Source organism: Triticum aestivum, chromosome 2B, assembly GCF_018294505.1.
Source record: "Triticum aestivum cultivar Chinese Spring chromosome 2B, IWGSC CS RefSeq v2.1, whole genome shotgun sequence".
Classification (NCBI taxonomy): Eukaryota; Viridiplantae; Streptophyta; class Magnoliopsida; order Poales; family Poaceae; genus Triticum; species Triticum aestivum.
In genome coordinates, this window is record NC_057798.1 from 581,653,880 (window position 1) to 581,663,791 (window position 9,912).

Consider the following 9,912-nt stretch of genomic DNA (forward strand, 5'->3'; position numbering starts at 1 on the left):
ACCAGGGTGTAGGAGCCCGGATTCGGCATCACCTCTGGGTGATCAGCTCTGCTCCAACTGATAGGCCTCTCGGACCAATGCATAAACTCTGGAGTATCTGATGCTACTGCATTTACTTCTTGCTGCTGCAGCCGTCTGCTGCGTCGATCATCAGCCACACTGGTGAACACTATGTAGGCTCTGTGCTCTTCCGGGTACTCATCTTGTATGACGCCGACTGGCCTGGCAGCCGGCTGCTGGGGCGGCGGTGGAGGCGGCGGCCCAGCAGGCGGAGCAGGAAGAAGGCCGTCTCCCTTGGCGATTCTGGTGAGCCAGTGGCATTTCCGGGTGGTATGGTTTGACGGCTTCGCGCCGCTGTGGAACTTGCAGGGACCATCTAGAGTCTGCTCGTAAGAGAAGGTCGGCAACCAGTTGGACTTGCCACCTTTCTGTCGCTTCGCCGGAGGCTGCCCCTCCGGCTGTTGGTCTTCAACTGTCGCAACCTGCCGGCTGCTGGAAGCCGGCTGCGGGGCCTTGCGCTTGTGATCATTCTATTGCTGTCGCCGACTGGCGTCTCCAGCCGGAGTTCTGGGAGCTTGAGGGGCCACTTTGCCAGTCGCACTAACTTGAATTTCCGTCTTCATGGAGGAGTCGGCCGTAGCATACTTGTCGGCTATGACCAGCAACTCGTCGAGGGTCTCCGGCTCTTCGCAGAGGAGCTTGTGCTTGAGGAGGGTGCCTTCTCTGCACCCGGCAGTGAAGTACTCGATAGCCTGCACCTCGTGCACGCCCTCGCAGGAGTTCCGGAGCTCGCCCCAGTGTGTGAGGTAGTCGCGAGTTGACTCGTCAGGACCTTGTACGCACAAGGAAAGCTGACGCGGCTTGGGGGGTCGCTTGTACGTGCTTGTGAAGTTGCGGATGAAGGCCTCGGTGAAGTCGACCTAGCTGTTGATGCTGCGGGGCTTCAGATTGTTCAACCATGTCTGGGTCGTGCCCTGGAGCATGAGTGGTACATACTTCACGGCAACACGCTTGTTGCCGTTTGCTATGTTGACGGCTGTGGAGTAGTCTACTAGCCAATCTTCCGGCTTCACGGAGCCGGTGTACTTGGGCGTGTCTCAGGGGAGCGTGAACCCTTTGGGAAAGAGCTCGTCTCGAATGCGGGGTCCGAAACAAGGAGGACCCAGCTCGTCTTCTTCTTCAAGCGCCAGGGATCGGTGGAGTCGGTCGATCGGTGGCGGGCATCGTTCTCTCCAACTCCCTCTCGGTGGCCAAGGCGGTCGCCGAGAGTCGGATGCTCAAAAGGTGGCGGGGAGACTCGTCTTTCTCTTCGTGGTAGGGGAGGCAGATAGTCGCCCTGCCGTTCCACTGCTCTTGGGCAGCCGTCTTGGTCGCGCTCGATGGTGATGCGAGTCTGACTGTGGCTGACAGCCGGATCCTTCTCTTTTCTACAGTGGACTCCGCCAGTCGGCGTCCGAGACGTCGCGCCTTGATCTCGGCGGGGAGGCAGGTCATCATTTGGTTGCTGCGGGGCCTCTATGCGGCAGCCGGCTTCATTCTGCACGACAGCCGCTTTGAGGAGCCGCTGGACCCGCTCCGTCATCACGCGGCGCTCTTATCCTTCGAAGTTGTCTAGCTCGTCCGCCGCCGCCTAGGCGGCGCAGATGTTCTCCGCAGGCGTAGCGTACATGGGGCGATCGGCCCCGAACAGGTTGGCAATGGCCACGCCGCGTTGCCGGACCGCACCTAGGCGGCTAGGCCCAGTCGGGGTCGACGAGCTGAAGGCGGCGTGCCTCCAGCGTCTCGGCATCAGCGTCCTCCAGAATGGGCGCGGTCAGGTCTCGTAGGGCCGCGTCGAGTGGGTCATGATCTCCCTTACCGGAGTGCTCGCCATGACTGATGACGAGCACCTCCGTGACGGCGCTTCCGCCGCTCTCCTCGTGAGGGAGCGGCTCGTCGTAGACGACCATATTGCTGGGGAACGTGTCGAGCGACACGCTATCGGAGTCGACCAACATCGGGTCGGTGGAGCCTACGGACTCCAAGTCCACGGCGGGCTCGCGGGAGACGTGGAGTTGGTCGAGGAGGCCCGCAAGGAGGCTTTCGGGGCCGCCCGTGCCTGCGTCGGATGCAGGCTCGTCGAAGATGCAAACCTCGCCAAGAAGATCGGCGAGGCAGCTCGCCGCGCAGGCATCATTGATGCCTTGCAGCACGTCGGGGCAAGCGCCATCGGGCGTGCCGGGCTGGCTACGCTCGCTGGGGAGGAAAAGGGTTCCCGTCCAGAGCAGGTCTCCGGACGAGGGTCCACCTTGCCCCACGGTGGGCTCCAAATGTCGGGGGTTGGGTGCGACATGTGCCAAAGGATGGCTTATCATGGTGGGAGCGAGTAGAACGACGCCGGTGCCGGGAAACGGAATGAGGCGAAGACATGCACGTCGGCGGATCTTACCCAGCTTCGGGGCTCTCCGAGGAGATAACACCCCTACTGCTGCTCTGCGGGGTCTCCGCATGATCACTAAGGCAAAGTGAGTACAAGGTTGCTCCTCGAGCTGTATTCTGGAGGTAGGAGAAGGCAGGGCCAGCTCTCTCCTTCCTATTTGCTATGGTCTAGTGCTAATGGATTCGAACCCTTTGCATGGGTGCCCCGGGGGGTTTATATAGGCCTACCCCCCGGGGATACAATGGTAATCTGGCTGGGCGCGGGTCCCAGCCGTCTGTCTCTCAGGCCGCCGTCTTCTTCGCCGACTGCTGGGGCCCGCTGACTGGCGGGCCCCACCGACGGGTCCGGTACTGTAGTCGTGCTTCTAATGACGCAGGCTTGGTCATGGGGTCGTGGCAACAGTGTCGCCGTCTATCGGACGATCACTGTCGCCATTCCCCGTCTTGTCTGGTTAATGGCATGTGAGGCCCGTGGGAGGGGCCGGCCGACTCCAGGGGGCCGACTCCCACGGGTCCGTCTTCGGGGCGTACCCGCCGTCTTCTGTGCTCTCGCTGACGGGCGGGTCCTGCCGTCTCTGGGTCATACAGGTAGGCCGTCGTGGCCACAGTGCGGCGCCCTCTGAGGCTGAGGTCAGGGCAGGCATGGCAACAGTGTCCCGCCCTGCCGGAGATCTCCAGCGATACGACACACTGTAGCCATGCCAGCCCCTCGTAAGCAGGGCGTGATAGCCACGCTGTGACCGTACCCCGCCCCGCCTATCGTGGCTAAGGTAGGAGACGGGTGGAGTCGCGGGCCGACTCTCCATAGTCGGCTTCTCTGGAAGTCGCCGGCCATGAGTCGACTTATCTTGGAGTCGTCCCTGGAACTCGGCTTATCTTGGAGTCGCGCCTGGGACTCGGCTTATCTTGGAGTCGCGCCTGGGACTCGGCTTATCTTGGAGTCGCGCCTGGGACTCGGCTTATCTTGGAGTCGCGCCTGGGACTCGGCTTATCTTGGAGTCGTCCCTGGAACTCGGCTTATCTTGGAGTCGCGCCTGGGACTCGTCTTATCTTGGAGTCGCGCCTGGGACTCGGCTTATCTTGGAGTCGCGCCTGGGACTCGGCTTATCTTGGAGTCGTGCCTGGGACTCGGCTTATCTTGGAGTCGCGCCTGGGACTCGGCTTGAGGGGCGCATCCTGCCCCGATGTCTTGAAAGGTTCTGGGGCTCGGGTTAGCCTACCCGTGGCCCATTACTCCGACAACCTCCGACAAGATTGTGGAGTTGAATCAAGGAGTTTGTATGGGCAAGGAGATCGCCTACTTCGTGAAGATCTACCACTAGTAAGGCAAGTCCTTCATGGGCGACGACCATGATGGGATAGACAAGGTTGCTTCTTCGTGGACCCTTCTTGGGTGGAGCCCTCCGTGGACTCGCGCAGTCGTTACCCTTCGTGGGTTGAAGTCTCCATCAACGTGGATGTACGATAGCACCACCTATCGAAACCACGACAAAAACATCCGTGACTCCAATTGCGTTTGAATCCTCCAATCCCTTCCCTTTACATTCTTGCAAGTTGCATGCTTTACTTTCCGCTGCTCATATACTCTTTGCGTTCTTGCTTGAATTGTGTGAAGATTGCTTGACTCGTGCTAAGATAGCTAAAATCTGCCAAAGACTAAAATTGGGAAAAGGATAAGTTTTTAATTGGTCAAGTAGTCTAACCACCCCCCCTCTAGACATACTTCCGATCCTACAGATGGCCATGATGGGATAGACAAGGTTGCTTCTTCATGGACCCTTCGTGGGTGGAGCCCTCCGTGGACTCGCGCAGTCTTTACCCTTCGTGGGTTGAAATCTCCATCAACGTGGATGTACAATAGCACCACCTATCGGAACCACAACAAAAATATCTGTGTCTCCTATTGTGTTTGCACTCTCCAAACCCTTCCCTTTACATTCTTGCAAGTTGCATGCTTTACTTTCCGCTGCTCATATACTCTTTGCATGCTTGCTTGAAATGTGTTAAGATTGCTTGACTTGAGCTAAGTTGTTAAAATCTGCCAAGAACTAAAATTGGGAAAATGTTAAGTTTTTATTTGGTCAAGTAGTCTAATCACCCCCCCCTCTAGACATACTTTCGATCCTACAATTGGTATCAGAGCTTTGGTCTCTATTTGCCTTGATTTCCATAGCTTTTGGTGATCATAGTCTTGGTTTCAGAACCTAGAAGAGTATGGCGTCTAGCAAGGAAAATTACCACCGTAGAGGTCCTTACTTTGATTGTACTAATTTTGCTAGTTGGAAGCTGCTACCTCTTGAGCACTGCGTTGGTTTTCCCTTGAAGAGGAAAGGGTGATGCAGCAAAGTAGCATAAGTATTTCCCTCAGTTTTTGAGAACCAAGGTATTAATCCAGTAGGAGGCTCCTCAAAAGTCCCACGCACCTACACAAATAGACAAGAACCTCGCAACCAACGCGATAAAGGGGTTGTCAATCCCTTCACGGTAACTTGCTAAAGTGAGATCTCATAGAGATAATAAGATAAGATAAATATTTTTGGTATTTTTATGATATAGATTGGAAAGTAAAGATTCAAATAAAAGTAGATGGAAAACTTATATGATAAAAGATAGACCCGGGGGCCATAGGTTTCACTAGTGTCTTCTCTCAAGATAGCATAAGTATTATGGTGGGTGGACAAATTACTGTCGAGCAATTGATAGAAAAGTGCATAGTTATGAGAATATCTAGGCATGATCATGTATATTGGCATCATGTCCGTGACAAGTAGATCGAAACGATTCTGCATCTACTACTACTACTCCATACATCGACCGACTCCTGCCTGCATCTAGAGTATTAAGTTCATGAAGAACATAGTAACGCATTAAGAAAGATGACATGATGTAGAGGGATAAACTCAAGCAATATGATATAAACCCCGAAAGTGCTAATGTGATCCCGAGCACCTATGTGCTCTTTATCTGTGCCGCCAGCTTGTCTCGTGATGCACACCGCAGGAAGTATAGGCCCATGTATAATTTACGTGTTTGATATTTTATCCTGGCCTATGGCCTATGCCTGACACATAGCCTCTGTTACCCCCTCAGTCACGCACAACGCGGCTCGGATGGAAATAGACGATATGCGTCGTCTAGCAGTATATTTTGAACTAACATCGTGACCCAGCAGTTTTACCCTGTTAGTTGATTCCCTAAAAAAGAATTACCCTATCAGTCACCCATGGCAAGCTACCTTCCCCGACACGGCTGGTGTTCTTCATACCCTTTCTAAATCCAATCGAACTCTGCCCAGCGCAGGTTCCTGGAGTTGTCCATCCTCCTTCGCATAGTTGGCTATGTAGTGACTAGCGTTAGGATTGTATTAGTCGTACTCATCTTCACGCAGTGCCAACGCTGGCAGTTGCCCGCCTCTCTCTACCATTACTACATGTTCTCATACTCCAGTATCCCTAACAACAAGCACGCAGGTGTTCATTACTAAACCGCAACGAGTTTACAGATGCTCACACCGACAGAGAAGTAACTCCCCAAGATGAACTCCTCGTCAGCTCAGATTTCTCCCCTTGATTCAACGACGCCTCCGAGGCTCCACCATCCTACCATGTGTAACCATGAGAAAATTAAGAACACCACAGAGCGGTAGAAGCTGAGAAGACGAAATGCAAAGTGCATTTACCGAGAGCATACCACCTCCCGAGCATTCTTCAGATCGGGTGACTACAGATCCCGTGTTTGAGAATTCAGAACGATCCATATCATCTCCCTTGTTAACTGCGTGGCTGCAGGTACACGAACCAATGTCATATCCTACCGCGCATATGTATTGAGTTATCACTGCTCTCCCGCCCATGTGGTTGAAATTTTGAGCGCAGGGCCAAACCTGTTTGCACATATACAGAAGGACGGATACACATGTCTGAACACTGGCCATTTGATGATAGATGCATTAACTTATTAGTGCATTCAACAAGCAAATATATTCAGGCCCGTCTCTGAATCCCAGATCAGGCACCACATGTAAGCATCTGTTTATATTATGCAGAAAGCAATTCAATCAGAATCATGCCCTAACAATTATCATCAGCATGGGGCCACATGCACATATTCAAAGAAAGCTCAACCACTTTTAGTGTTAGAGTGTGCTCACGAGCGAAGGAAGAAAAAAATTATCTTGTCCAGTTGGTTTAGAGACAAGTTCTAATTATTAAAATACATCATAACTTAAACTGGGCAGAAACGTAATATGCTGAAATTAACTAAACAATCCCATCAATTATTCAGTCTGAGTTCGGCTGCTTTGTGGCAGTTGTTCCGATGGTGGCCTTCGTATTCCAGGACACATTAGCCGCATTGTTATCATCGTTGCCCATAACACTATGCACTTTATCTCCCATAACCACCATAGCACCTTGTGGCTGAATCTGGTTCACACCATCTCCATTCTCAGCCAACCTGTGTTCTAATCCAAGGCAGTGCCTTATTTCTGCAACTTCATTTCTGTACACATCGATATGTTTGTGTGACTTCCTTTGTATTTATTGCCTGCCCATAGGTGGGAGATAACAAATGGTTGTGCTCCTTAGGGTGCTCGGCTATGTACCAACCATTGCCTTTGAAACGCATCAGTCTTATGAGAGCAAGGCAATCACAGTGGCAAGAGCGTGTGTTCTCCACTATCGGCTTCCACTGGCCAACATACAAACCATCCAAATTCAGTTAACCAAAACATGAATTCAGTGAGCTAGTGGTATATTATGGAATTATGTAAATAAGTGTACATACCGTGCATCTACAGACTATTTTTTGCATGCATTTCGTCCTATTCACTTTTAGTCTCCTCTCTCCGTACCTAATGCCCATCCTTTCTTCCACGAATACAGATTGTAAAAATCATAGGCTTCACCCAATGTATGAAAGTTGGTTCCTAATTTCGGCACAATGACATAGTCTCCAGTGTTTTCAGCAAAACCGCGTGTTGATTTCTCCATTGCTGAAATCCTATTAGGGCGGTGCCTTGCCAGGCTCAGCAGCCCCAATCCTGACCCTGGATGTATATCAAAGTGTTAATACATAATTAGTTAACAAAAAAATCAGATTAATAACGCATCCATGAATGCAGAGATAATCGGTAATCTTTCCCATGCCCAAGAAGATTTTTAGTTGCTTTTCCTCAATTTTTTAATACCATGCAGGAATGATTAAAAACTCAGAATAGTTGATGTAGTACAAAGGTAAAGACACCAAATAGCAAAATCAATGATCTTGTTCCAAGAGCATCTTGACATCGTACTACATGGAAAACATCGCCAACTTTGTTAAATCACTTTCAAATTTGCAAGAATTCTGCCGAATTTGCTGCATCCCAGGACCAGCCATTTTCCTATTGAAATTTGCAAGATTTATATAATTAGCTAGAAAACTTAGTCCTCACAAATTGCATACGTTTTTGGGCGGTCTGCTCTATAGAATGCTTGGACGCCTGAGTCGGTTCTCGAATCGCTGCCTCTGCCACCACCTCTGCCGCACATATCTGCCCGTCCGCACTTGATGCCGTCATGGCCGGCAGCTTGCCCCCATGCGGTGTCGTCAGGGGCTCCATGGGTATGTCGCTGCCATTCACCTCCTCTACAAGACTACAACAGTTCTTCTGCATACTCCTAGACGTCGACATACAAATTAGATCTTAAGAAATCCCCAAGCAAAATCCCTGTGAAATAACTCGCACCACCGAACAGATCTGTACCTGTTAATCAACTGCATCAAGAGCTCCATCTTTGCCGGTAACCGCAGGCGCCTTCTCACAGATGGGGTTTCCACCGGATCGCCGCTCTTGAGAAAAGAAGGATCCACGCTAGCGAGATAGGAGACATCTGCTCCATCGACCCATGGCTGCTAGCATAGTTACCGAAAAAGCATCAATCCTGTACCACAGATCAGGACGGACTTCTTCAGTGACCTTGTCTGGGCAAGGAGCTCTGCCTAGCGCGGCAGCACGGACACACACTCTGTAAGCCATTGCAAATTATATGCAAACAATCAGCTATTCTTTTAGTTTCAACCATTGTATGAACTAGTGTGGCTCACAGACTGAAAATGTATCATGTTTGCATCACAGATTAGGGAAATCTATTTGTTCTCTGCAGTGTAGTGTTCATTTTTCGCACAAAATTAACTTGCACCACAACATCCTCCCCCGGAGCATCTCAAAGGGTTGCTTATTATAATTCAATCACTAGTTCACTACTACTGGATATGCACTAATCGCTCTTTGCATACAAATAAACAAACCATCTGAAATGACCCTAGCAAATTCTGTTTTATTTGATAGCTAGGATGCCCCTGATTTTTCTCTAAATGCACAATGAACAATCCTTTAATTGCAATGTTTATACCTTTGTGTCCACCCAGGAGTTTTTGGATCTACTTGCTCTATGGAGTACTCAGAACCTTGAGCCTTATCTGCACTTGCAGGCTCTCCAGTAGCACCCTCACGACAGATTTGCCGTCTGCCTTGAAGCCGCCGGTGCTGGCATCCCAACCTCCGCCGGCGCGATGACCAGGAACAGAACAGGCTCCAAGGTGCTGTTGTTATCATTGACCTCCTCTAGCAGTGTTCTGGTTCATCCACACAATGTTTGCGGCCGACAGAAACAAAGTCAGTGCCGACTGCCAACAACTGGATTCAAATCCATGCAAAAGGGAGATCCATCGAGCAGATTCTAACCTGTTTATCGACTGCATCAAGAACTCCATGACCGCCGGAACACCTGGGAACTCGCTGGACCGCGCAATCCCCTTCGCCGGAGGAGATTTCCCCACCGCTTCGCTGCCCCCCCACCCCCCCCCCCCCCCCCCCCCCCACACACACACAAGACCTCATCTTCTGCATTTACTGCATGGTCTGCCCACGCTACCGGAAAGCACCGGATCTGATCCACGGATCAGGAAGACGGCGACGTCTCGAGCCACGGCTCGGGTTCGCTCCGTCGACGCCGTGCAAACGCCCGTGCAAGCCAGGCCCATCAGTCAGGTCCGTATAGCGACGTACTCCTATATGAGAATTTCCCCGTCCCATGTGGACCCGCAGCCTGCCTCCTTCATTCAATTCACCAAATCACAAAGCTATTCTACATGGATGTGATACCGAGCTCAAGTGAGCTCGTGATCACATACTCCGCGTCCTATAAACCCCATCTTTTTATCCTCGATGGCAACAATACAATGCGCGTCTTGCTGCCCCTGCTGTCACTGGAAAAGGGCATCGCAAGATTGAATCTAAAGCTAAGCACTTCTCCTATTGCAAGAAAGATCAATCTAGTAGGCCAAACCAAACTGATAATTCGAAGAGACTTGCAAAGATAACCAATCACACATAAAAGAATCCAGAGAAGATTCAATTATTTCTCATAGATAAACTTGATCATAAACCCACAATTCATCGGATCTCGACAAACACACCGCAAAAAGAGTTACATCGAATAAATCTCCAAG

At 51.1% G+C, this 9,912-nt stretch overlaps 1 long non-coding RNA gene across 2 annotated transcripts; it reads right to left on the reverse strand.

The window, feature by feature from the left end:
• Positions 1-6,306: 6,306 nt before the first annotated feature.
• On the reverse strand, positions 6,307-9,257 carry LOC123041718 (uncharacterized). 2 transcript variants are annotated; one of them, XR_006418616.1, is made up of 6 exons: positions 9,146-9,257; positions 8,814-9,036; positions 8,165-8,426; positions 7,864-8,068; positions 7,204-7,465; positions 6,307-7,107 (listed from the first exon to the last, which is right to left on the reverse strand). It is a non-coding gene; the product is annotated as an uncharacterized lncRNA (long non-coding RNA). The 2 variants fall into 2 exon arrangements; XR_006418615.1 differs by lacking the exon at positions 6,307-7,107 and having other exon boundaries at positions 7,164-7,465.
• Positions 9,258-9,912: the final 655 nt, after the last annotated feature.